The following is a 27,400-nucleotide window of genomic DNA, read 5'->3' as shown; positions in this document are numbered from 1 at the left end:
ATATCCTTCATTTAAGTGAGGCTGATTCAGTGTAATCCTGCACAAATTGGCTGCCTGTGGGTATGTAGAAGTATTACATACTGGGAAATTTAATCAGAAAGCAGAAAACACAGTTTCGACAAGCATCATAAAACTGGTTTGAGCAAAATGCTTTTTTTTTACTATTGCAAATTAATTTATTGTTTGCTCAGACATGACACACACTATAACTAGCTTCCCAATCTAAACACAATCTAGATTGTATGTATTAACACATAATAAGCCTGCATTCATTTTATTGTGTTTGCACTTCTGTAGCAGTCATATGATGTCTGTTTAACTCTGAATTCTGTTCATTAAAGGGTGCATAGAGTGTACAACAAACACTATGATGTCCCTCTTGTCTATAGTGTGATACCATGGTTTGCTGCCTGCTGCTGTTTCCAAATGCAGCCACTAGAAAGTGCCATACAGCCACTTTCTCTTCCCAGGACGTCAGCTAATCTAACAATGAAACAAGAACAGGCTGCGAGAGACAACGGCACTCTCAAAGTGAAGAAGACAAGGCAGCATTGTTTTATGGGGAAGGCTACTTTCATCTACTACATGATGAAATCAGAATCATCTTGAGGATCAGCTGAAGTCTCCTAGATTCATGTAAGTGATCCATGCTTTCTGCTGTACACTAGCTTTTATCCATCGTAATGCTCACAAATACAGTTTATGTGTGTACTTTGATCATCAAAATAGTCATTCAGAAAAAGGTGTTCAGAAGATTTTCAGCTTATTTGTTTCACCCTTTTTTAATTTAAACTGTTTAGTTTTAATTTTTCATGACTTGGAGATCTAATTATGTGATGCATTGTGGCTAAGGACAATCAGGTAAATATCATAGTTGTTAAAGGTGTTTTATTAGCATTTCACATATTTTATTGCAGTTTCATGGGTTTTGATGGAGCCATGTGTATGTTTTTAGGAAGACCCTTCAGATACACAGAACGTTTTGGATGCTCAAGGTGTGCAACATTCCTTTGTGATTGGGCTCAGGTAGACTTGTGGAACACAATGCCATGTTGGTTTAGAAGTATAGACCATACCAAAGGAGACACATTAATATTTTGTTAGATTGCGTGAAGATCAGCCAGATGCCGTTTTCTAACGTAAAAATGCAGCATGATGAAAAACCATCAGAAAAAACTCAGTCTGGAGGACAACAGCCAGGTATTTCATATCTGGACCCTTCATTCATATTTACAAGAAAAACCTTCAGGGATCCAAATATCTGAATACAAAACATGATACCAAGATAAAAGTACTTGGCAGTAACCTTAACCTGTGTTGAAAAAAAACTAAAGACTCTGGAAATATCTTCTAGGTAACCTAGAACAATTAACATTAGGTGTCACACAGATGTCCTGTAGCTCCTTGACCTCACCTGATGCATATGCTCTGGTACTTTACTCTGGAGGACTCTGAACCAACTACTGACCTCCACGTCAAAACCTTCATCAGAGTTTGGAATGCTAATATACTATCACTGCTTGTTTGAGGATATTGCCCAAGGCATAATAAATCTAGATAGCTAACAACCTGCCGTTGGCAAAAAGAAAGTTTAATCATGGGCATTTAATCTAGTAGAAAGTACCAGAGCCAGGAACAAATGTGTTTTGTCTTAGTTTTTATCCATGGATCTTAAGAAAAACACAAGGACTATATATAGAAATGAAGTGGTTTGCAGCCATGACTCTGTCTGACAAGCAAGAAGAATGTAAAAGTACAGCTAAAAACCAAGAAAGATTGAGTATGAAAAGCTATAATCAATACAACAGATGCCAAGACAATGCAAGAACTACCTTTGCTTTCGGAATGGATCAAGCCTTAGCTGTTACAGGTACAGTATTGTCATTTCTGCTCTGTAAAGTGTATGTGAGATTGGTTGTAATTATCCAAGTCATCCACTAAGCAGTGCAAAGTATGGCTTTAAAGGCATCTGCAGCCTCTAAAGCGAAATGTAATAAATAAATAATGCTGTGACATTTATTCTGTGTGATACATTTAGGGCTGCTTTATCCAGCCTACATTGCCCTAGTTATGCAGACTGTAGTAATGGAGCGCTGGATGTGCTCTTTTAATGGTTGAATAAAAATCGAGCTTTATGGGAGATTATAATAAGGATATTCTGGAGCTTAATTAAAAGTCTTTTGAGTCCTACAAATACAGACCAACCATACTGCATATTTATGGTGGTTTATCTGCTGACATAGAAACTCAACAAGCTAATGTGAAGGAGCTAATTATAATAGCCCTAAAAGTATATGGATTCATAGCTAGATATAAAATAAAATAGATCGGTAGATAGATATGCAAACACAAACATTGGTCACTTCTACTTGTTTTACACAATAAGTAATGTCTGCAATGATATATATGATGTGTGTGTATCTATCTATCTATCTATCTATCTATCTATCTATCTATCTATCTATCTATCTATCTATCTATCTATCTATCTATCTATCTATCTATCTATCTATCTATCTATCTATCTATCTATCTATCTATCTATCTATCTATCTATCTATCTATCTATCTATCTATCTATCTATCTATCTATCTATCTATCTATCTATCTATCTATCTATCTATCTATCTATCTATCTATCTATCTATCTATCTATCTATCTATCTATCCTGTGTGTAGATATAGATATATGTATTAAATTAAATTATATATATATATATATATATATATATATATATATATATATATATTTAGATATGTAAATACATATATGTGTATAGATATATATACTATACATACGTACATACACACGCCACACACATACATCTTGTATATATTTTTTATATACGTTGTGTAAACTAGTTAATAACTGTCAGTTCCCGTCTTTTACTAAGTACGCAATTCTGATAATTTTTTGCTTTACAGAATAGTATTGATTTGGCGGTGTCATGTTTTTAAGATTGTCAGGTAGAATCGTAGGTGTACCACTTAGCAAGAAATATATGAAATATTAAGTTGTCCATATATATTAGATATCTGTTGTACGTTAGAAAATGTAACCATAAAAAGTTTACTGAAGCTATAGCAGGATTCTCAGACTTCTGCGGCATGAGTGTGACTATAGGGAAAGTAGTGGGGTACTCACAAAAAAATTTCAAACAAAGGTGCCTCAAGGTCATGTGTTAGATGTAAAAGGTGTTGGACTGGCCAACTGTAATCAAGGAGGTTTGTCCTCTCCTGCAGAATCTGTGGACATTGTTGGCAGTACCCCAGACCCTTATGGTAATACTTTCTATCTGTCTATCTCATGTCTACAATTTAAATGTTCAACTACCTTATGTACATTAAAAAAAAGTTTGGTGGCATACCTATGTATAAAGTAACCAATAATACATTTGGCAAAAAAACATTGCATCTGTTTTAAAAAATGCATAATTCGTAGGAAACCACAGTTTAATACACGGACACAAAATAAATTTGAAACTTGTCTAATTGTGCAAAGTGTCTATGGATAGATCTACTTTGAAGACTTTTAGTTAAGTCTGTCTGATGGTGCTTGCTGTCTCTTCTTGCCACTTTTATTTGTTTTATTGTTCTCCGAGATCGTAATCATTTTAATGACCAAAGCCTATTGGAATGATCCAAAAAACAGTAAAAAATGCAAATTTTAGGAGTGTGGCAAGAAATCAATATGCGCTTTCCAGACACTCTATAACAAGTACTTATCAGGTGCCATCCTTTCACTCTAGTTTTGGTATTTCCTACCCTTGTAATGTTTGAATTATAGAAAGAGTGTCATTCAGTGATTCAGCTACAGGATGCTACAGGGCTGCCATAGTGTGCTGAAGAATGAATAATCAGAAGGATAGGAGATTTAATTTAAACTGTAAGGGACACCATCCGGCAGCGATAGAAAGAGTAGGCAGACTGTAAAGGGCCTTGTGAATTAATGAATTCTGTGTATACAGAGAGCCATCTTTCAGTATTTGTGCTCTAAGTGCTTGAATGACTCAAGTGTTATATAACTAGGAGCTCCAAACACAGACTTGGAATTTAACGACTTCAAAACCAAATGTTCACTGTATACAAGACAGCTGTGAATCGTACAACGATACATAACCATTTAAACGTCCTTATTTATAACAGCGCTCAGAGTAACAAAAAAAGAAAATGTTAGCACATAAAAGTAGACTGAACACTGCTGCGTAATGGTAATTAAAATGCGGTTATGTACCAATGCATATCCCCTGTGCACATTTTTTATTTATTAAAAATTAAATAGTGGTTCATTGTATGCAGCTCTCACTCTATACCTAAATATTAGAAAATCACAGTACATTCAGGGTTTGCCATAGGTTAATGTGGAATTTACTAAAGGGGGTAAGTGGCAGGTCATCCGTGAATATTTGTATTACACACTGGGATTTTTGAAAATGTCCTTTCAACCTTCAGTTGGCACTAGCAAAATAAAACAAAAAGTCTTTATAAAAAAGTGATCTCTTTTTGGGGTTAACATTACTCAGAGACAGGATAGAAGAAACAACAGGATCATATGAGGTACTGTTAGGATCTATAGCAAGTCACAATTTCCCACATCAGGGACCTTTTGACCTTCCTGGGCCACATTGGAATAAGGGGAATTGCCTTGAGCCACACATAAAATAGACTATTAATAAGGATAGCTAATGAGCAGAAAAAGTCGGGCAGATCACAAGTTAATGATCACTTATATATGATACAGATGTACTTATCTGAATAATTAAAATTCATTTTTTTTTTATATTTTTTCATTATAAAATTAAGAGGACAACATAAAACTAGTGTCATATTGGACACTGGTTTATATAAATGAACGCATCAATATCTGGTTCCATGAACGTAGTAGCAATTCTCAATGAATTCTCAAGGTGCCCGTCAGATATATTGGTTCTAACTTTGCCCTTCATGTGCGTCATCCTTGAAAATAGTTGCTCAAAAATATAGGTACTGCCGAAAAACGATGGCATTAATAAGGCAAGATTGTGACTATTTTTCTTTGGGAAGATAAAACTCCAGTAAAGAGACACTGTCAAATTTTTCTTTGCCCGCATGTGTTCGCTAAGTGTTGACATATTTTTACAAAACATTTTTAAAAATCAACTTTTTTAAATAAATTTTAGATTTTTGTGCAGGGCTGCATTCATAGTCATCTTGGGCAATATGTGGCCCGTGGTCCGCAGCTTGGACACCCCTGTCCTCTGTCCTACATGACGCCAACAGTGGTAAACAGGCCCGGACTGGGACAAAAAATAGGCCCGGGCATTTTAGGCTGAGCAGCCCATTTTTTTTTTCTTTAACAAAATGACCACTGATGAACAACTACCGGTTACTCTATGTTAGTTATATATAGCCTGCACACCCATGCGATCTGATTCTGCAAATCGCGCTGCGTTTTGGAAACTGATTGCAGGGTGTCGTTAACCTAACATACACTCCGCAATCTGTTTGCATGGACGGGTTGCTATTTAGATGAAGTCTGCATTTAGTGTGAACCCAGGCTAAGAGATAACAGGTAATTTTAGGGTACATTAAAAATATATTACCCAATTTTTGGGTAAAATATAAAAGATGAGTTTGTGTCAAACCTTAAGACTATGCATGCCCGAAAATAGCAACACATTTCAGTACCCTATATAGCAAAGCTATTAAAGATCATAGAGGTCATCAGTTCAGAGTTACCATGAATAAGGATCCTATAATTATTGCTCTCATTCCAGTGTGCAGGGTGATATATTACACGTGTAGTAAAATCAAGGTTTTTGTTCACAGGCGCCCCCAAAATTTGTATGTAGTTTCGTATGGTGGTGGTGGGGATAGGGGTGACATCAGTAGCAGTGGTAGTGGGGATAGGGGTGACATCAGTGGCAGTGGGGATAGGGGTGACATCAGTGGTGGTGGGGATAGGGGTGAAATCAGTGGCAGTGGTGGTGGGGATAGGGGTTACATCAGTGGCAGTGGTGGTGGGGATAGGGGTTACATTGGTGTTGGGGATAGGGGTGACATCAGTGGCAGTGGTGGTGGGGATAGGGGTTACATCAGTGGCAGTGGGAATAGGAATGACATCAGTGGCAGTGGTGGTGGGGATAGGGGTTACATCAGTGGCAGTGGGAATAGGAATGACATCAGTGGCAGTGGGGATTGCGATGACATCAGTGGCAGTGGTGGGGATAGGGATGACATCAGTGGTGGTTGGGATAGAGATAACATCAGTGTTGAGGATAGGGTTGACATCAGTGGGAGTAGTGGTAAGGATAGGGATAACATCAGTGGCAGTGGTGGTGGGGATAGGAATGACAATGTTCACTGCCACTGATGTCATCCCTATCCTCACCACCATTGCCACTGATGTCATCCCTATCCCCACCTCCCCACCACCACCACCGCTACTGATGCTATCCCTATCCCCCCCATCACCACTGCCTCATGGGAGGGGTGGAGATCAGACAGAGGGATGGCCGTGGGAGGGATGTGATCAGGCAGAGGGATGGCGGTGGGAGAGATGGGATCAGGCAGAGGGATGGCGGTGGGAGGGATGGGATGAGGCAGAAGGATGGCGGTGGGATGGATGGGATGAGGCAGAGCAGAGGGATGGCGGTGGGATGGGATGAGGCAGAGCAGAGGGATGGCGGTGGGATGGATGGGATGAGGCACAGCAGAGGGATGGCGGTGGGATGGATGTGATGAGGCACAGCAGAGGGATGGCGGTTGGATGGATGGGATGAGACACAGCAGAGGGATGGCGGTGGGATGGATGTGATGAGGCAGAGCTGAGGGTTGGAGGTGGGATGGATGGGATGAGGCAGAGCAGAGGGGTGGAGGTAGGATGGATGTGATGAGGCAGAGTAGAGGGGTGGAGGTGGGATGGATCGGATGAGGCAGAGCAGGGAGGTGGAGGTGGGATGGATGGGATGAGGCAGAGCAGAGGGTTGGAGGTGGGATGGATGGGATGAGGCAGAGCAGAGGGGTGGAGGTGGGATGGATGGAATGAGGCAGAGCAGAGGGTTGGAGGTGGGATGGATGTGATGAGGCAGAGCAGAGGGTTGGAGGTGGGATGGATGGGATGAGGCAGAACAGAGGGGTGGAGGTAGGATGGATGGGATGAGGCAGAGCAGAGGGTTGGAGGTGGGATGGATGGGATGAGGCAAAGCAGAGGGTTGGATGTGGGATGGATGGGATGAGGCAGAGCAGAGGGTTGGAGGTGGGATGGATGGGATGAGGCAGAGCAGAGGGGTGGAGGTGGGATGGATGGGATGAGGCAGAGCAGAAGGTTGGAGGTGGGATGGATGTGATGAGGCAGAGCAGAGGGTTGGAGGTGGGATGGATCGGATGAGGCAGAGCAGGGAGGTGGAGGTGGGATGGATGGGATGAGGCAGAGCAGAGGGTTGGAGGTGGGATGGATGGGATGAGGCAGAGCTGAGGGTTGGAGGTGGGATGGATGGGATGAGGCACAGCAGAGGGTTGGAGGTGGGATGGATGAGATGAGGCACAGAGGTGGGATGGAGGTGGGATGGATGAGATGAGGCACAGAGGTGGGATGGATGAGATGAGGCACAGAGGTGGGATGGAGGTGGGATGGATGAGATGAGGCACAGAGGTGGGATGGATGAGATGAGGCACAGAGGTGGGATGGATGAGATGAGGCACAGAGGTGGGATGGAGGTGGGATGGATGAGATGAGGCACTGAGGTGGGATGGATGAGATGAGGCACAGAGGTGGGATGGATGAGATGAGGCACAGAGGTGGGATGGATGAGATGAGGCACAGAGGTGGGATGGAGGTGGGATGGATGAGATGAGGCACTGAGGTGGGATGGATGAGATGAGGCACAGAGGTGGGATGGATGAGATGAGGCACAGAGGTGGGATGGATGAGATGAGGCACAGAGGTGGGATGGAGGTGGGATGGATGAGATGAGGCACTGAGGTGGGATGGATGAGATGAGGCACTGAGGTGGGATGGATGTGATGAGGCACAGAGGTGGGATGGATGAGATGAGGCACAGAGGTGGGATGGAGGTGGGATGGATGAGATGAGGCACTGAGGTGGGATGGATGAGATGAGGCACTGAGGTGGGATGGATGTGATGAGGCAGAGCAGAGTGTCTTGTAAAGAGTAGTAGGGTGTTTGTGTTGTACCCTTTCTTCCTTACCTTGCAGAGTTGCAGCAGGCCTTGGGTGCCGGTGTCTTCGGTGCGGCTGCACACTGTTCCCGCCAGGTCCGGATCAAGCAGAAGGGGTCCCCTCGCCTCTAGCTCCACCCCCTTCACAGCCAGTCCTCCCCCTCCAGTCCTGAGCTTAACTACGCTGGATGGCGATGGCTGCGCCTGCGGAGCCGGCCCCAGTGAGCGCAGCCCGGTGGCTGCCAGCCTAGGACTATGCCTAGGACTAGGGACAGTACACAGTGACGGTGCAGTGACATACCCGGCCGGCCGGCCGGCCAGAAGACTATGCGGTAATGCGGCCGGCCGGCCGGCCGGCCAGAAGACTATGCGGTAATGCGGCCGGCCGGCCAGAAGACTATGCGGTAATGCGGCCGGCCGGCCGGCCGCGGAGAGGCCAGCTCGGGACGGGACTCGGAGGGAGGGACACTGTCTGGGACTGGCACACAAAATTACATGCGCCCGGAGGTCGGCCCACCGGGCATGTGCCCGCTCTGCCCGATGGTCAGTCCGGCCCTGGTGGTAAATAGGATGAGATATCCACACCTTGAAATTGATTTCCATTGTGAATGCATTGATCTATTTTTTTAACAGTTTGATACATTTGGCTTATCTGCTAAATAGCAAAAATGTACTTCAAAGAAGAAGGAGAAGTTGGCTTTCAAAGGGAAATCGTGTTTTTGCAACATCGCCCTTAAACCTTGCAAAAATATAAAACTTAGCAACTTATAATATATATGTTTCAATAAATACTTTTTCAACAAGATATATGTCGAATAATATAGTTATTTTACCCATTTTGGTAATATTTCCAGCCTGGTTAATTCCGCACCATGTGCTAACCCTCTTCATTATCCTATAACTCTAAAGCCTAGTACACACCGGCCGAATGTCGGATGGCATCGACCGGTTCAGTAGAAACTGGTGGACATTGGGCCCGTGTGTACTGCAGCCGGTCGGCCCCCTGTCGATGGAGCATGACCGAAAACGGTCTGCCGATTAGTTTCCGATCATCGCTTTCAGCCAATGGCTGAGAGCGCTGACTGGAGTGTTCTAGCGGGGGCTATCCCCCTTTCAGAACACAATAGCACAGCAGGGGAGATAACCATACTAACATCAGATTGTTAGTACAGCGGCTCCTCCGGAGCTGTCAGTTTTTTTTGTTCAGCCCTGCTGAGTTGAACGAAAAAACTAATAGTGTGTACTAGGCTTAGGTGTTACTGAACCCAGGACCCTGCATTCACTATATCTGGTCTCCCACAGTACACAGAACATGGAAATGCAATCATTTTAGTAAATATAAACTGCTAAATACCTTTTCTCATCAACAGTATATAGCAGTCTTATGACTTCTATCAGTGCCTGGTTAAAGCTTGTAGGAGGAGTTTTCATACTGCACTGGCTGTCCTATCAGAATGCAGAACCCCTGACCCTCTGTCTGGACAGTGCTCATTGGCCCTGTACTGATCACATGCACTCTCCCAAGCAAACAAAAAACTCTCTAGCAATACACACCAAATGGAGCATGTGCAGGCTGACTCCAGTAACTGTCTTATCTGGACATATTTTGGGGGCAATGCATGAAGGGGAAGATCTGTGTATACAGGATCAAAGAGCCTTTTTACACAATGCAGAGAATTAACCTCTTAGGTTCCACAGTGAGTATAACAAGCATGCTATACTGTATATACAGACTGATTTTAATGTCGTAGGAATAGTTACACTATAAGTCCCCCTTCCGACCTGTTCTTTTTCGTTTTTTACCACACATGTGTTAATGTGCCATTGCACTGCGGCAGCCAAGTAAGAAAAAAACACTTGACCCTTATTTGTAATGCAGTGACTCACAACACATTGCATGTGTACTGTAATGTGTAGCCACATGGGTTGTCATTTTAAATAAAACAATATGCCATTTATTGAAAAAACCGCCATTACCATGTTACCAGACTTGTATAAAGTACTCGAAATTTCTACTTGAGTAAAAGTACAAGTGCTCGATCAAAAAATTACTTGAGTAGAAGTGGAAGTGCTCGCAGAAAAAGTTACTTAAGTAGAAGTACTAAAGTATTCAACATTTTTTTTACTTAAGTATTGCAAGTAGTTTTTTCAAAAAATTTGCTACTTAAGTACTAAAAGTAAAAAGTACCAGTAGTTTTGAAAAAAAAATTCTACTCAAGTACTGAAAGTAGAAGTACAAGTACTGTGTTATGTAGTTATTAAAGAAAGAAGTCAAAAGTATGAACATCATATTGTTTTTATTATTTCAAATGATTTATTCAAATGATTAACCTGTGTTTGTTAGTAGTTTCTTGATGCACTTTAAGCGCTGTAGCACCATTTATTTGTTTGTTTCATATTTTCTTTTTATTGGAAAGATTTGGTATAGCAGCTTTTATTATACACAGCCTTTATTTTCATATGCGCTGATTTACAAATGACATTATACACATTTTTTTGAGCTTTATGCAACCTGCCATCTACTGTTCTGGCAGTGGTAATTTTTTTAAAAGTAACGAGTAACTATGCAGCACAAAAAAAAAATACTTGAGTAGAAGTATCGAAATCATCGAAAAAATGTAGTGAAGTAAAAGTAGAAGTAGGAGAAAAAAATTCTACTCTAGGAAAGTACAGATACCGCATTTCGGTACTTAAGTACAGTACTTAAGTAGTTCTACTTCGTTACTATACATCTCTGCATGTTACCAAACATGCATTTTAGTTATATCGTTTTTCGTTATTGCGATGCATAGGTCTAATGGCAGCCTAAAGATAACACTCACTGTTAATCTACAAATGTTTACAAAAGGCTATAATACAACATATATTTTTTACACTTAGCCAAAAGTCATGTGTGAGCAGTTCTCTGACCACAATAACCCTTGAAATACTGAGCATAAGCTACCCAACCTTTAGTCCTATAGGGGTCGATTTACGAAAATGGAGAGTGCAAAATCTGGTGTGGCTCTGCAAAGTAACCAATCAGCTTCCAGTTTTATTGACCAAAGCTTAACCACTTGCCTACTGGGCACATGCACCCTCTTCCTGTTCAGGCCAATTTTCAGCTTTCTGCGCTGTCACAGTTTGAATGACAACACTGTACCCAAACATAATATTTATAATGTTTTTTAGACAGACAGAGCTTTCTTTTGATGGTATTTTTTCACTACTCAGGTTTTTTTCTTTTTTCCTAAACAACCAAAAAAAGACTGAGGATTTTGAAAAAAAAAAAAAAGTTTTACTTCGTTTCTGTATACCATTTTGTAAACAAGTAATTTTTCTCCTTTACTGATGTGCGCTAATGAGGCTGCGCTGATGGGCACTGATAGGCTGCACTGATGGACACTGATAGACTGAACTGAAGGATGGGTACTGATGAGGGGGCACTAATGGGCACTGATGAGGAGACACTGATGAGGCTGCACTGATATATGGCACTTATGGACACTGATAAGCATCATTGATGGGCACTGACAGGCAGCACTGATTGTCAGCACTGGTGGGCACTGATTGGCAGCACTGGTGGGCACTGTTGAGCTGCATTGATAATCAATATTATATTTTTAATGAATAGTGTAGATGTCCCATGTGGGGATTTGCTGGTTATCAGCTCTCCTCTCCTCACGCGCTGTCAGTGTGGGAAGAGGAATTCCGATACCCGGCAAATCATGTTTACACTGTGATCAGCTGTAATTGAACACTGCTGATAACTTGGTAAAGAGCCGCTGTGATTGGCTTTTTACCCCAGTCTGTGATCAGCTGTGTCCTAAGGACACGGCAATCACAAATCCCTGCTGATGTATAGCGAAGGGGGCGTGCAAGAAGCGCGATCATGGGAGGACATCCATAAACGCCCTCCCGGCAATGTGCGACTGCGCTGTAGCTATTTTTTTGCTGTAGCGCGATACTTGAAGAACGATAATTGAACAAGCTGAAGTTAGAAGCTTATTGGCTGCTCAGCTGCACTAGATTTTGCACTCTCTAGTTTTAGTAAATCAACCTAATAGTCTGGAAAGGGTTCTTTAAAAAAATTACACACTTTCTCAACATATTAAGATTTATAACTGAGCAAATCTCTCAAATATTGTTCACAAATCTGTCTAAATCTGTGTTAGTGAGCACTTCTCCTTTGCCGAGATAATCCATCCACCTCACAGGTGTGGACTATCAAGTTTTTAGCTTCCAGGAATTGTGTACAAATCCTTGCAACATGGGGCCGTGCATTATCATGCTGCAACATGAGGTGAGGGACGTGGATGAATGACACAACAATGGGCCTCAGGATCTCGTTACGGTATCTCTGTGCATTCAAAATGCCATAAAAAAAATGCACCTTTGTTCGTTGTCCGTAACATACACCTGTCCATACCATAACCCCACTGCCACCATGGGCTACTCGATCCACAAAGTTGACATCAGCAAACTCCTCACCCACACAACGCCATACATGCTGTCTGCCATCTGCCCTGTACAGGGAAAACCGGGATTCATCCCTGAAGAGGACACCTCTCCAGAGTGCCAGACGCCATTGAATGTGAGCATTTGCCCACTCAAGTCGGTTGCGAAGACAAACTGCAGTCAGGTGGAGACCCCGATGAGGACGACGAGCATGCAGAGAGAGCTTTCCTGAGACAGTTTCTGACAGTTTGTGCAGAAACTCTTTGGTTATGGAAACCGATTGTTGCAGCAGCTGTCCGGGTGGCTGGTCTCAGATGATCTTGGAGGTGAAGATGCTGGATGTGGAGGTCCTGGGCTGGTGTGGTTACACGTGGTCTGCAGTTGTGAGGCTGGTTGGATAAACTGCCAAATTCTCTGAAACGCCTTTGGAGACAGCTTATGGTAGAGAAATGAACATTCAATTCATGGGCAACAGCTCTGGTGGACATTCCTGCAGTCAGCATGCCAATTACACTCTCCCTCAAAACTTGTGACATCTGTGGCATTGTGCTGTGTGATAAAATTGCACATTTTATTGAGTGGCCTTTTATTGTGGCCAGCCTAAGGCACACCTGTGCAATAATCATGCTGTCTAATCAGCATCTTGATATGCCACACCTGTGAGGTGGATGGATTATCCGGGCAAAGGAGAACTGCTCACTAACACAGATTTAGACAGATTTGTGAACAATGTTTAAGAGAAATAGGCCTTTTGTGTACATAGAAGTCTTAGATCTTTGAGTTCAGCTCATGAAAAATGGGGGCAAAAACAAAAGTGTTGCGTTTTGTGACAAACGCCCATTTGCTGGGACGTTCGTCACGGGCTACTGGAGGAGTGTGGAGGCCAGCCTCCTGCCCACGGTCTATGGGCCCTGGCTTGTAGGGGAGTGCACCTCTGTGTGGGGGGTATATGCTGGGGGGTAATGGGAGTAGTGTTGCTTTGGACTCAAATCCATGTCACCCCAAGATACAGACTCAGACTGGGATCAATGTTGCAGGCCTAAAGCTGCATGTTGCAGCAGAGGACTTCTCCACACATTGAGAGACTAAAGAGATGCTAATGATGTCTACTGTGGGGATGTGTATTGACATTTATAATAAGGTGTGCTGAAAATGGAGACGGGCAGTCTGAGAGCCTATGTCTTCTGCTTTCATCTGTTTAGAAGGGAAGTGTGTTCACACTTCTTGGAATGTGTATTCGGCTATGTTTTGGGCCTGTTGTTTGTTGAATTAATTATGATAATGTTGCAGTCTCATTCACCTATTGTCTCTTTCCAGAAGGCCAAGGTATGTTAACTATGTTCTGTATATAATTACATTTGCATATGATAATGAAATCAAACTCATGAGACTGTATATATTGGAAGTGAGTTGGTGAATAAAGTGTATTTTGTTTTACCCTTCGTTGAGCTTAGGCTAATGTTTGGGGGGAATTGAGGGGCCAGGTCACTGAATCACGTGAGGGTCTGGAGACCAAAGACAGAAATACTTGGTCCAAGCATTGGGGATCTGTTACACGTTTATAATTCTGTTCAGTGTATATCCTTTTCCAAGGCGTATAACTTATATATACAGTGGCAAGGCGGCTCTGCTGCGCAAGATCATGTACCTAGTACGTGATCTTGCATCTCTGGGTCCAGGGTGCGCCGATGGCGACCTGTGACTTGATGTTCGCCGGCATCCCTTAATCATTAGACAGAGAGCCAGAATGACAATCTGCCTATGTAAACAAGGCAGATTGCCGTTCTGTCAGTAGAGAATGAATTGATCCTAAGTCTGTCCAAAGCAAGAACATGGATCAATGCCTTCCAATAGTAAAAGCACCTCCCACACAGTGCACAAGTACTGGCTAAGCACACATTTAACCCTTTGATCGCCACTGATGTTAACCCCTTCCCAGCCAGTGTCACTAATACAATGGCAGTGCATATATTTTATAACACTGATCAATATATTAGTGTCACTGGTCCACAAAAAGTGTCAATTAGTGTCTGATTGTCCACCGCAATAAATAAATATTTTCCATAGTTTTTGGACAATATAAACCAATCAAAATACGTTTACTGGGATTTTTTTTTTTTTTTTTTACCAAATATATGTAGCAGAATACATATTGGCCTAAATTGATGAATACATTTGATTTTTTTACATTTTTTTGTTAGATATGTTTTATAGCAGAAAATAAAAAAATGTTTTTGTTTTTTTCAAAATTGTCGGTCTTTTTTTGTTTATAGCACAAAAATTGAAAACGCAGAGGTGATCAAATACCACCAAAAGAAAGATGTATTTGTAGGAAAAAAAGAACATACATTTTTTTGGGGTACATCACCGCACGTCCTTGCAATTGTTAGTTAAAGTAACGCAGTGCTGTATCACAAAAAATGGTCTGGTCATGAAGGGGGGTAAATCTTTCGGAGTTTAAGTGGATATCAGTCTCTTTTTTAATGAAAATATAGATGAATACCAGTGCGCATGCATTAAATCACCCACTGTATGAATCTAATTAAGTCTTATGCAGTGTAGACCTTTTATACATTTCCTTTCTCCTATTAACCAGCTTGGCACAGAGAATACCTTAAGTGAAGACAAGGCAACTATGAAGTGTACTGATAGAACACATATATGTGATAAAAAAGGATATCACACTAACCTTTGCTGTGATACACCGGGGTTGAGTTACTAAGGCAAAGAGGCTGTTTACTTAGCTTAGTTAATGCGGTGGAAATTCACTTTAAATGACTAAATACATGCAAAGAAAAATAAAAAATATTGCCTGTTTGTCATTAGTGAATATTCCCCCCACTGTCTTGATTTTAACTCGATTAATTTATCCAAAAAACATTCTAGCTGGCAAGGTTAGTTTACTTAAATATGCCCTAGAAATATTTAAAAAAAAATGTAATAATATTTATTTTATTATTAACAGTTAGGATAAGTGATTCAGCTTTTTCCTATGTTTGGTGTGGATACAGGGCACATGGTGTAGGTGAAAATGGGCCTCCATTAAGTTTTCCTTTGTCTTTCACACTAAACTTGAGATGTGAGCCCAAATCGGATGGGAATGCGATTTCTGATTGATATGCATTTTCATGCTGCATCAAAGTAAATTTGGCCCTTAAACTGATGTTTGAAATAAGCACAGGTTCGTTAGAAAACAAACTCAAATACATATACATAACATGTGCATTTCATGTAGTTGCTTTATGACGTCATCTGACAAAGGTTTTATCTTCTTTTTTTCCCATGCACAATGCTGATAAATTTTAGAAAAACAACAGTCTTACTAATATTTCTTTAAAAAAAAAAAAACACTGTGAATGTATATCCAAGATATACATGTAACTATTTCCGGAGTCTATTGTAGACTCCTGAAATATTTACATGCATAGCTTGAAAAATTGTAGCCAATTTGGAAACCTATCTGCAATAACGTGGAAAATTATATACTTCTTTAGCCTAGTTTAATAAACAATTTTTGCCTCATTTAGCTTGATATAAATGATAGTGGGAAATAGTCATTTGCTCTCAGCGAATGTAAACACAATGTTAAAAGAACACAGAACAGTTTCGCGAACTCAAATTTGGATGCGGATCAAAATTTCTATGAAAAACCACAAAAGATGGCAATATTTCAAAAAGATGCAGTTGATATTTCAATTAATGAAATTACATGTTTGAATTCTAAAGTGCACCTGTACCCTAACTATGGACATTAAAGTATGTACAACAGTAAAGGGGGCATTAAAAGAAAGTCATCCCTGACCTCTCAAGCTACTTTTAATATGAAGTTATTCATTCTCAAAGATTATAGCAAAGACTCTAAAGTTGGGTTTCAGTTGGTTTCTAAAAGTTCAAAAACAGCGGCTGTGTTTTTATATTACAGGCTGCCCAGATTGCACAGCAAATAAAAAATAATAAAGGGGAAAAAAGCTGTGATTTTAGTGCTTATATTCTGAATTTTTAAAATGAATTTCTCCACAATTTATATAGCTACAGAGATAAAAGAAGGCATGTTTTAAGGTTATTTTAACACTTGCTCAAAACATGTAGATCAGCCTTTCTCAACCTTTCCAACACTGAGGAACCATTAAAAAATAACTTTGAGGTTTCAGGGAACCCCCTGATAAAAATCACCATATCTAAAACTCATATATCTAAAACTATATCTAAAACTCATGATACATTAGTGTGATGGTCAGTGGGAAGAATGCTCCTTACGCTTGTGGTTATTGTGAAGAATTACCTCCTACCAGATAACTAAAATGATCAATGGTGTCAGTGGGAACTTATCTGAGAGGTAGAAATGACTCATTGCCCAAGGAGCCCCTAGCAACATCTGGAGGAACCCTAGGGTTCCACAGAACCTTGGTTGAGAAACCCTGATGTAGATACATTAACCAGTGCTGGAACAGAAGGATTTGCCCCCTTAATAACCAGGCCATTTTTTTGCGATTCGGCACTGCGTTACTTTAACAGACAATTGTGCGGTCGTGAAATGCTGTACCTAAATAAAATGGATGTCCTTTTCCCACAAATAGAGCTTTTTTTTGGTGGTATTTGATCATCTGTGCAATTTTTATTTTTTGCGCTATAAACAAACAAAAAAAAAAAAAACAATATTTTTCACATTCTGCTATATAACATTCCCAAAAAAAAAAAAAAAAAAATCTATTAATCTTGAAAATCAATTTTTTTCATCCTTTTAGGTCAATTTGTATTCTGCTACATATTTTTGGTAAAAAAATCCCAATAAGCGTATTTTGATTGGTTTGCGCAAAAGTTATTGCGTCTACAATGTGTTGGAGCTGGAGAGAGTCCAGAGAAGGGCAACTAAACTAATTAGGGGATTGGAGGACCTTGACTATGAAGAGCGTCTACAATCGCTCGATTTATTCTCCCTGGAGAAGAGACGTCTGAGGGGGGACATGATAGCAATTTATAAATATCTTAATGGGGATCCCAGCTTAGAAAAAAAGCTGTTCATTCGAAGGGATTGCATGAGGACTCGAGGGCATACAATGCGATTAGAGGAGAAGCGTTTTAACCTCAGGCAACGCGGGGGGTTCTTTACTGTTAGGGCAACAAGATTGTGGAATTCTCTACCACAAGAGGTGGTTTCTGCGGGTAGTATGGTGGCTTTCAAAAGACTCTTAGACTTACATCTCAAGGATCAGAACATTCAGGGGTATGGGAGATGATTACAGCCACACATGCGTACACAGGTTGAACTGGATGGACTATTGTCTTTATTCAACCTCACCTACTATGTAACTATGTAACTATGTAACTATGTACAAGCTAGGGCAAAGATTTATGTCATTTTTTTTACTAGTAATGGCGGCGATCTTCTATTTTTAGCGGGACTGCGACATTGCAGCGGACAGATGGGACCCCTACCTGACATTTTTGACACTTTTGGGGAGACCAGTGACATTACTACAGTACTCAGTGCTAAAAATATGCACTGTTACTATAATAATGACACTGGCAGGAAAGGGGTTAACCCAGGGGCAATCAAAGGGTTAAGTGTGAGCCTAGGGGTGTGTTTACTAACTGTATGGAGGATGGGCTTATGAAATTAACACAGAGACCTATGTTCCTATATAGGAGGATCACAAGCGCTCTGTGATCATTTCAGAGAGAACAACAGTCAACTATGTTTACAACAGCTGACCGTCCTCCTCGCCCAGCTCGGAGAGATCGCGGGTGCCTGGAGGCAATCGCGGCCGCAGGCCCCATGGATTGGCATCCCCGCTGCCCGTATGTGGGTTCGCGCAGCTGAGTCAGCCTGCTGCAGTATATCTGCGGCGGGCGGTCGGCAAGTGGTTCATATGCATAACCAGGATATGTTCTCTTTAAAGAAGGTGAAAAGAACTGTGAAACGTTTAAGGCCATACCACAGCCTGTTGGGCACATACTGTGTAATGTAATGCTGTCCCTGCACTTACATAAAGGAACTTTTCAAGGCAAGGTTTGCTTAAGTGCCGGTTCACACTATAGCGATGTCACATTGCATGTGATTTGAACTGAACTGCTATGCAAATCACATGCGATGTCTGTGTGACAGAGAATTCAGCCATACAGATTTATGGCTGAATTTGCATCGCGTTCAGACCAAAGCCTCGCAGGACCCTTTTTTAATTTGTACCAGAATCGGATCGCATGGGGGTTCATATCTATGCGATCCGATTCCTGTCCAAATAGACAGTTCCCACTGAGATATGCGAACTAATTTGGGGGTGTCATTAACTTAGTATTGACACTCCCAGCAGTTTGCATATGGCAGTGTGAATTGCCTGCAAGTCGAGTGCGATGCGGGAACCCGCAGTGGATTCGCAGGGTTCCCACATCGCACCAATGTGAACCGGGACTAAATGGTTAAGTAAGAATTTGCTTTGATTAATTTATGTGTTAAGCAGAGAAGGCACAACAGCACATCACTCAAACCTTTTAGGTCACTAAATACATTTTCAGTCAGTTCAATGTATTTTTAGTGCAAAAACTGTGGAAACACACATACTGGTAAATAGCAGCTTTTGAGGAGAGCTAGGTTTATTAGTACATTCATAACATTTTACTATTTGAAACCACTTCCGGACCACCCACCGTGTATTTACATCGCTACTTTGGCATTAAATACCGGGGTTATGGCAGCAGAAAGCTGCCATAACCCTGGTATTTTTTTATACACCTGACGATCCAGAATCTGAAAAAAAGTGGTCCCAGTGGCGGATTCACCACAGGATCACTTTTGTGGGCAATGGGAGAGGTGCCCCTCCCGCCGTTTCCCGGTCATTTTTCCCGCTTACAGGAGCCGTTGGTAATGGCAAAAACGATCCGGCCTTGTGCAGTGATGGGCAAGATGGCCTCCACTCTACTCTATGCCCCTGGAGAACCGGTGCGACGTTAAACGCCCAATGGCCTTAAAGGGCAAATTCTTTTTTTTTAATTGTAAATAAGAGATCTGAGGTCTTTTTGACCCCAGATCTCTCATTAAAGAGGACCTGTCCTGCTTATTTCTATTACAAGGGATGTTTACATCCCTTGTAATAGGAATGAAAGTGATCAAAAAAATTTAAGGTAAAGTGTAAAAAATAAATAAATAATTAAATAAGAAAAAAAAAAAAATTAAAGCGCCCCGTCCTTCTGAGTTTGCGTGCAGAAGTGAGCGCATACACATGTCATGCTCACATATGTAAGCGGTGTTCAAACTGCACATGTGAAGTATTGCCTCGATCGTTAGAGCGAGACCAATAATTCTGGCCCTAGACCTCTGTAACTCCATAGCAGGTAACCTGCTAACATTTTTAAAGTGTCACCTGTAAAGATTTTTAGCTACCGTAGTTTGTCGCCATTCCATGAGGGTGCGCAATTTTGAAGTATGACATGTTAGGTTGCAATTTACTCGGAGTAACATCATCTTTCACATTAGCCAAAAAAATTGGGCTAACTTTACTGTTTTCTTATTTTTTATTTTAAAAAAGTGTATTTTTTCCAAAACAATTGCGTTTGTAAGACTGCTGCGCAAATACGGTGTGACAAAAGGTATTGCAATAATCTCCATTTTATTCTCTAGGATCTCTGCTAAAAAATATATATAAAATGTTTGGGGGTTCTAAGTAATTTTCTAGCAATAAAAATACTGATTTTAACTTGTAAAGAACAAATGTCAGAAATAGGCCTGGTCCTTAAGGCTCCATTCACACCTGAGCGTATCGTTTTCAGAGGTTTTTTCAGGTGTTTTTCAGGCGTTTTCTCTGGTGTTTTTCAGGCTTTTTTTAGGTGTTTTTTGCAGGTGTTTGGAGGCAGGCATTGACATCTAACAAAAATGCTTTTACTCATGTACTTTTTTGAGCTTCAGGCGTTTAGCTTCAGGCGAAAAAATGCTCAGATGTGAACAGGGACAATTGAAATGAATGGGATTTTGCTTGTTGGGCGTTTTGAGACTTTAGAGATGAGCATTTTACGAGCTGAAAAAATGCTCAGGTGTGAACAGGGCCTTAGTAGTTAAGCACAGCTGAGAGAGAGCTCTGCTGAAGCTACTTCCAAATCCTCATGGTGGAGAACACCCCGGGCTCCTATACACTCTCAGCTTGTAGTGCAATACCCTGGTAATATGTCTAGAGCTTTGCATAGCCAGTATTGCATAGGGTGGCACTTGCAGAGCACTCTGGCTGAACAGGAGTAACAGGTAATAAAATGTTAGTCTAGATGGCCTATGCTGTCTTAATCTTTTGGTTCAGTTTTTTCCCATAGGTTCAGGTTAATTATGCAAGCAAGGGCATTTGTTTTTTAGCTTTTCAACAAAAACAAAAAAAAGTTATATTTCAAGATGTGTTTATTACCTGTATCATCTGGTACTTGGTGAGCAGCTAATGCTAAAATAATATATATAATAATATAAAAAGACTATATATTATGGACTCAAATATTCACAGCTTTGTTTAAAGCTATGCTCTAGGCAGATATACCGGACACAAAAGAAGTCCTGCAATCATTAATACATAATAAAATTAAATTTTTTTAAATGCAAGCTGTATAAATACTTTCATTTCACCTGGTATCAGTCCCATGCAGTCCTTGTACAGCACAGCTGGAGTGTGAGGGGAAAAAAGCAGAACAAGGAGCCAATCAGTTCATGTACTGACAAGAAACAAGCTGATAGGAGTAAAGAACAGAGTGACAAGAGATGATGTTGTTTCTCTTATTACCGTCCTGGGGTGAGTCCAGGGCAAGCTGGGCTCGGAAGGGGTCCAGTGAGTTGAATGATGTTGGCTAAAAGCCTCCTGTCATCAGCATGACATCTAAAATGTTGGATAACTTTTCATGCTATGTTATGAAGCCCCACCTCTTCCTTAACGCTATACCTAATGTAACTAAGGAGCTACTGCAAGTAAGCATAGAAACCATATGTATACCAACAGAAGGTATAAGCTGACAGATTATGGTGAGGATGACAGGAACAGGAGAGCTTTTTTAAAACATCTGCATTTTCCATCATCACAGATTTAAATAATAGGAGAATTATGTCTCATGTAACATAGAGATAGAGGTGGATTACTCAACCTCCATTAAAATGGTGCTGGGATCCATTGCTTTTAAACACACTCCCGGCTGCTATAGCTTACTTTGTACTTTGTGTACACGTGTTAGGCCGGCTGTTGGCTTTAAGGTGAAAGTGATTTGTGTGGAATGAAGCACAACTAACACAACATGCCTCCCCTGCCCCATGTACTCCAGGTTCTGTTCTAGATGCAGGCCCGGGGCAGCCATGGTGGATGGAGCTCAGGAAACATCTGTTCGTTAATCCTCTCTCTGGTGAATGTACCAGGAAACAACGTGTATTACGTCACTTTACTGTGATCAATTAGCTGCAATGGAGTACAGGGCAGACCCCTGATGTCTTCATAAAGAAAGCCCATCACCACTTATATGTTATCACATAAGGGGCATTGATCCCATATGTGATAGCAATACAGTATGGGAAAAAACGTAAGGCCCCCTACCCCAACATGCTGTTACATACTTACTGTATATACGAAAAGAAACTTGCATCGGGTCACGTACATAGGAAAACTGAGATTTCCCTACATAAGGGGCATTGATCCCCTATGTGATAGCAATATAGTATGGAAAAAAAGGAAGGCCCCCTACCCCAACATGCTGTTACATACTTACTGTATATACGAAAAAAAACTTGCATCACGTCACCTACATAGGAAAACAGAGATTTTCCTACATAAGGGGCATTGATTCCCTATGTGATAGCAATACAGTATGGAAAAAAACTTAAAGCCCCCTACCCTAACATGCTGTACATACTTAATGTAGATACGTAAAAAACTCTTGCATAGGGTCACCTACATAGAAAAACTGAGATTTCCCTACACATGTTCTATACTGCCGCGTAATGTGGGGTGAGCGAAATAATTCTAGGCCCCATATTTATGGTTAGCTCTAAAATGATGACCAGTATAGGCTTTTAAAGCATTGACTATGGACACTTTTGGTTACTGAAAATTGTTTTCATTTCATTGGCGCACATAGTTTTAAGCCTTGACATGTTGCGAATCCATGTACAGTACATGGCACAACCTCATCTTTTTTATTCTACCAAATAAGTGAGTAGTATATTGTGTTTTTGTGGACTAAAAGGAAACTTCAGTGTATATTTTGCAAAAATACAAGTTTGGTAAACCATTGCACCAACTCCATTTCACAAAAAAATTGCAACTGCCACCATTTTATTCTCCAGGGTCTCTGCCTTCAGAATGTATTTACCGATTTAGGGCTTTAACAAATCTTCAGGCCTAAAATGTGAATTTTCACATGTGTAAAAAATGAAAAAATGTCAGCTGAAGTGGTTAAAGGCCCTGGACCAACTGCATCCAGAACTGCTGATTTACAGTACACATACAGACTAAAATTATAGAACCCCTTTTTTTTCAACCTACATTTGGTTCAGCCTGTTGGCATGTTCAGGTAAGTGCATGGCAAGGGCTTTGAGCCCAACAAGAAATGCAACTAGACAGTTTATGGTGAAGTGGACTATCCTAAAAAAAAGAATAAATTACTTTTTATTTAAATTTGTGAATGCAAATATGTTCCATTAAAAAAAAGAAAAAAAAACTTTTACTTTGCTTTACAGTAGTTTTTGACATTTAATTAAAACTTCAGCTGAAGGGTTTCTTTTTGGCCAGAGCTGAGGTAATTAATATTTTTAGAGTTTAGATATGTTCCAATCCCTGTGTGATACCGGTTCCTAGCTTCATTGTCTTATTAAGCTGGAATGCCAGATAAGTATAAGTAGGCAAACTATGTATAAAAAAGTGCTTTTCAGTATATATCTGGCGTTATCAAACTTTTTGGTCTTTAATCCATGTCAGCGTGAAGTAAACCTGTCAGAAAAATGAGCAGTTTAAAAATAAGGATATGATTAACGGATATATATTCAGTGGTTACCTGCAGTAAAAATGACGTGTTAAGACCAGTAGATCCAGAGACATATAGGGGTTAATTTACTAAAGGCAAATAGACCGTGTGCTTTTTAACCACCTTACCTTCAGAAGGTTTAACCCCCTTCATGACCAGGCCATTTATTTGCGATATGGCACTGCGTTACTTTAACCAACAATTGCACGGTCGTGCGACCTGTACCCAAATCAAATTTATGTCCTTTTTTTCCCCACAAGTAGAGCCTTCTTTTGCTGGTATTTGATCCATTCTGCATTTTTATTGTTTGTGCTATAAACAAAAAATGTCTTCATCAATTTAGGCCAATATGTATTCTGCTACATATTTTTGGTAAAAAAAAAAATCCCAATAAGCATATATTGATTGGTTTGCACAAAAGTTATAGCGTCTACAAACTATAGGTTATATTTATGAAATTTTTATTTATTTTTAAAATTTTTTTTTTACTAGTAATGGCAGCGATCAGCGACTTATAACGGGACTGCGACATTGCGGCAGACAAATCGGACACTAAGTGACACTTTTGACAAATTTTTGGGGACCAGTGACACTAATACAGTGATCAGCGCTCACTGTACTAATGACACTTGCTGGGAAGGGGTTAACATCAGGGGCAATCAAAGGATTAACTATGTGCCTAAAATGTGCTTGGTTACTGTGGGGGAGGTGCTTGTACTATGGGAAGGCAGAGATCCATGTTTCTGCTTTGCAAAAACACAGGATCAATACCTTCCCTACTGACAGAATGGCAGCGTGCCTGGCTTACATAGGTAGACCGCTGTTCTGCTTGTGTCCCGAACAATCGGCAGGTCCCAGCGGACATTAAGTCCAACATCATGGCGTTTTTGCGCCCCAGACCCAGAAGTGCAGGATCACGTGCTAGGTTTGTTATCCTGCACATGAGAGCCTACTTGAAGCTGTATATACTGTATACAGTATACGTTGGCAAGTGGATTAAGTGCAGTTTCACTCTAGAAGTGCAGTTTCTCCAGAGCTTACGAAATCAGCAGAAGCTCTGCTGACTTCCATCATCCAATCAAGTGTAAGCAAAAATTATTGTTTTTTTCTTTGCACGTGAATAGGTATTCTTTGGAGAGTGAAGCATTAGCTCATTTACTAAGCTCTGGAGCAACTGCACTTGCACTGTGCAACTGCACTTTGCAAAGTGCACAGTCTATTTGCCTTTAGTAAACAAACCCCATAGTCGAAGATGAGCTTGGCCCCCAACCTAGTTCCCCGAAGCTCCCGATTGGACAGTGGGGATACCTTCTATATTTAAAGACCAGCAGTAGAGTCTTGCACCATTTTAGCCATGGATTATTGCAGAAAAATTGGCTCCCATGACATTGGGTGCAGGTAGTATATGTCCAGGGCGGATCAGTAACATGTAACCACTGCATGAGCAATTACATGCAAGTGTTGCCTGCAGCCTTTCATTGCTTTCAGTAATGCCCCGTACACACGTGCAGATTATCTGAAGACTTTTGTCTGCAGACTTACCAAAACCATATAATATGAGGTCAAACCTAAACACTTTCAATTTGTATGCAATCCGGCAGGCCCTTGCACTACATAGAAAAGGTAAATCTGAAGACAAAAGTCTTCAGATAATCTGCACGTGTGTACGGGGCATTAGGCTGCCTCCCGCAGCTAAGCGATGGGAGCCTTCACTGGGTATTTATTGTGATCGGTCTCACATTTGCAGGTGTGCATTCACCCTAAAGCTAAAGATTAGTCTGCTTATATGTTGCCTTCTCTGGTTCTTTCTTCCCCCCTATCAACATGATAATACAACTTTAGGATAAAAACCTTTCTATTTTTATTCGATACCTATTTTAGATTGTTTTTTTTAGTTATCCTTAGGTGTTTGTGCTTTATTATGCAATGCACTGGTTGAAAGGGTTGACGGGGTGCTGTACATATGTTCCCCCAAAACTTCACAGTACCCTGCCTCATTTTCTCTCTTAAGAGCCTTCTGCCCTTATGAAATCAGGGGGTTGGATCTTGGGAGGAGTTATGCAAATATGACTTGATAGACACCATCATTTGAAGACAGCCCAAAGGTAATGCTGAGTCACCATTATTAAAATAACTGAAATTCAATGAATATAAAGGCTAGGTCAGTGACAGTAAGTCTGAGGAGGAAAGAGCTAGATGATGCTAGACTTTCTCCAGCCAGTACATCAAGCAGGCTCTTTCTGAATTTCAGTGCAGGAGAGAAGCTTGCACTACTGAAGGTAAGGCTGGAGTACAACCATAAGGTGATACCCCTTATTGTTTGCCAGTTAGAAAAGATGCACACTTTTGGAGTCCTGAAAGTTAAATTAGCCACTAAATTTAATACTTCAGACTATCTATATCAAAAAAGTTCAAAAGTTGAGGGTCAAGAGGTGGGAAAGCTAGACTTAAAGCCTAGGTGCAACCAAAATAAAAAAGCACAAAGTCGAAGTGCAAAAGACATAACTAAGGCCGGCCTTTCATGGAGCAAGTTTCTTTCCTGAAACCGCAGGTTGCAGGAAATACATTTGCTTGATTTCCCCATTAGCACAGAGAGTTGATACGATGCTGGAATCCCTCTTGCCGGGCCATTGTCTTTTGCTAAAGGGGGAGGGGGGGAGCTGTCCCCTTAGGGAGAAGACAGTGATTATTGCTAGCGGCTATAGCGCCTGCTAGCAATAATCGCAGGTAAAACCCATCATGCTGGTTGTACCCAAGTTGATCGATCGATCGATCAACTTGGTACAATCAGCCTACCCATACATAGCTCGAATCTCAGCCAGTTCCTTCTGAACTGGCTTAGATCCGAACTGTGCATGGCCTGCCTTACAGTCAGTAGGATGTGTCCCTTCTGCTGATGCCTCTTCTAATAATTAAAATCCTAACTCCAATGTTGTAATCTTGTGATGTGGCAGAGATTAAACTAAAAAAGGGGCAGTAACAGGCTCTCATCAACAGGGGCATGCCATGCCTGCCCTTTCTGCCAAGCTCTGCCATTCATAGAAGCCGTACTACTATTTTCCATGAATGGAACATGATCTTTGAATAGAGGACAGGTGGATGATTGATAGGTCCGCCTTCTCCATTCAGAGATTGCGTTGCACCATAAAAGCTGTATTATGTCTTCCATGAATGGAACAGCTGGGTGGAATGGGTGGGCATAATCAGCACTCCTGATGAGAGCCTGGGACAGTCCCTTAGATCAGTGTTTCTCAACCTTTTTTCAGTCGAGGACCCTTTAAAATTATGGACAATCTCTAGGCACCCCATTCTAAAATGTAAAAAATTCTAATAACCTAACACAATGCAGCAACATCCACATGTGGGGCACCCAATGTTAGAGGGGATTTATTCTTCCAAAGCAAATACACTTTTGCACACGGGTAATGACTAGTATTCCAATGTTTCTCTTCTCCCTCAATTTCTCTCCATCAGTCAGCTAATGTCACCCCAGTGCTGAGAGAGAAGAGCACGGGAGAGTAAAACAAGGATGCTGTGGAGGCAACAGACATCCTCCTTATCAGTTATCAACTGATGATGTCATTGGTTGTAAGGATGCCAGTGTCTAGAAAGTCTTGATGGTCCATAATGAAAACCCATGGATTTGTGTAACTTAGAGCTGGTTCACACTACCGCGATCAGAAAGTTGCCCCATGAAGGAGCGACTTTTTAGCGTGACTTTGAAGAGACTTGTTTAGAGACTTGGAAGAGACTTGTGCACTACTTTGAAGAGACTTAAACGATAGGCGACTTTGTCTGTGGGGAATGCCTGGCTAATCTTTTTCTTCTTCCT

At 41.1% G+C, this 27,400-nt stretch overlaps 1 protein-coding gene across 2 annotated transcripts in view; it reads left to right on the top strand.

Annotated features, from left to right (window-relative positions):
• The first annotated feature begins 505 nt into the window (after positions 1-505).
• DRD1 (dopamine receptor D1) overlaps positions 506-27,400 on the top strand; it is an 80,749-nt gene continuing 53,854 nt past the window's right edge. The window contains exons 1-2 of one of the 2 annotated variants that reach the window (XM_082257030.1): positions 506-636; positions 956-1,870. The gene's annotated coding sequence lies outside the window, so the exon portion shown is untranslated. Of the gene's footprint in view, positions 637-917; positions 1,871-27,400 lie in introns of both variants that reach the window. The other variant, XM_082257031.1, reaches the window with a different exon arrangement.

The sequence above is a fragment of the Pelophylax lessonae genome (assembly GCF_965119305.1).
Source record: "Pelophylax lessonae genome assembly, chromosome: 4".
In the NCBI taxonomy this organism is placed as follows: Eukaryota; Metazoa; Chordata; class Amphibia; order Anura; family Ranidae; genus Pelophylax; species Pelophylax lessonae.
This window is presented reverse-complemented; position numbering and strand designations above follow the sequence as displayed.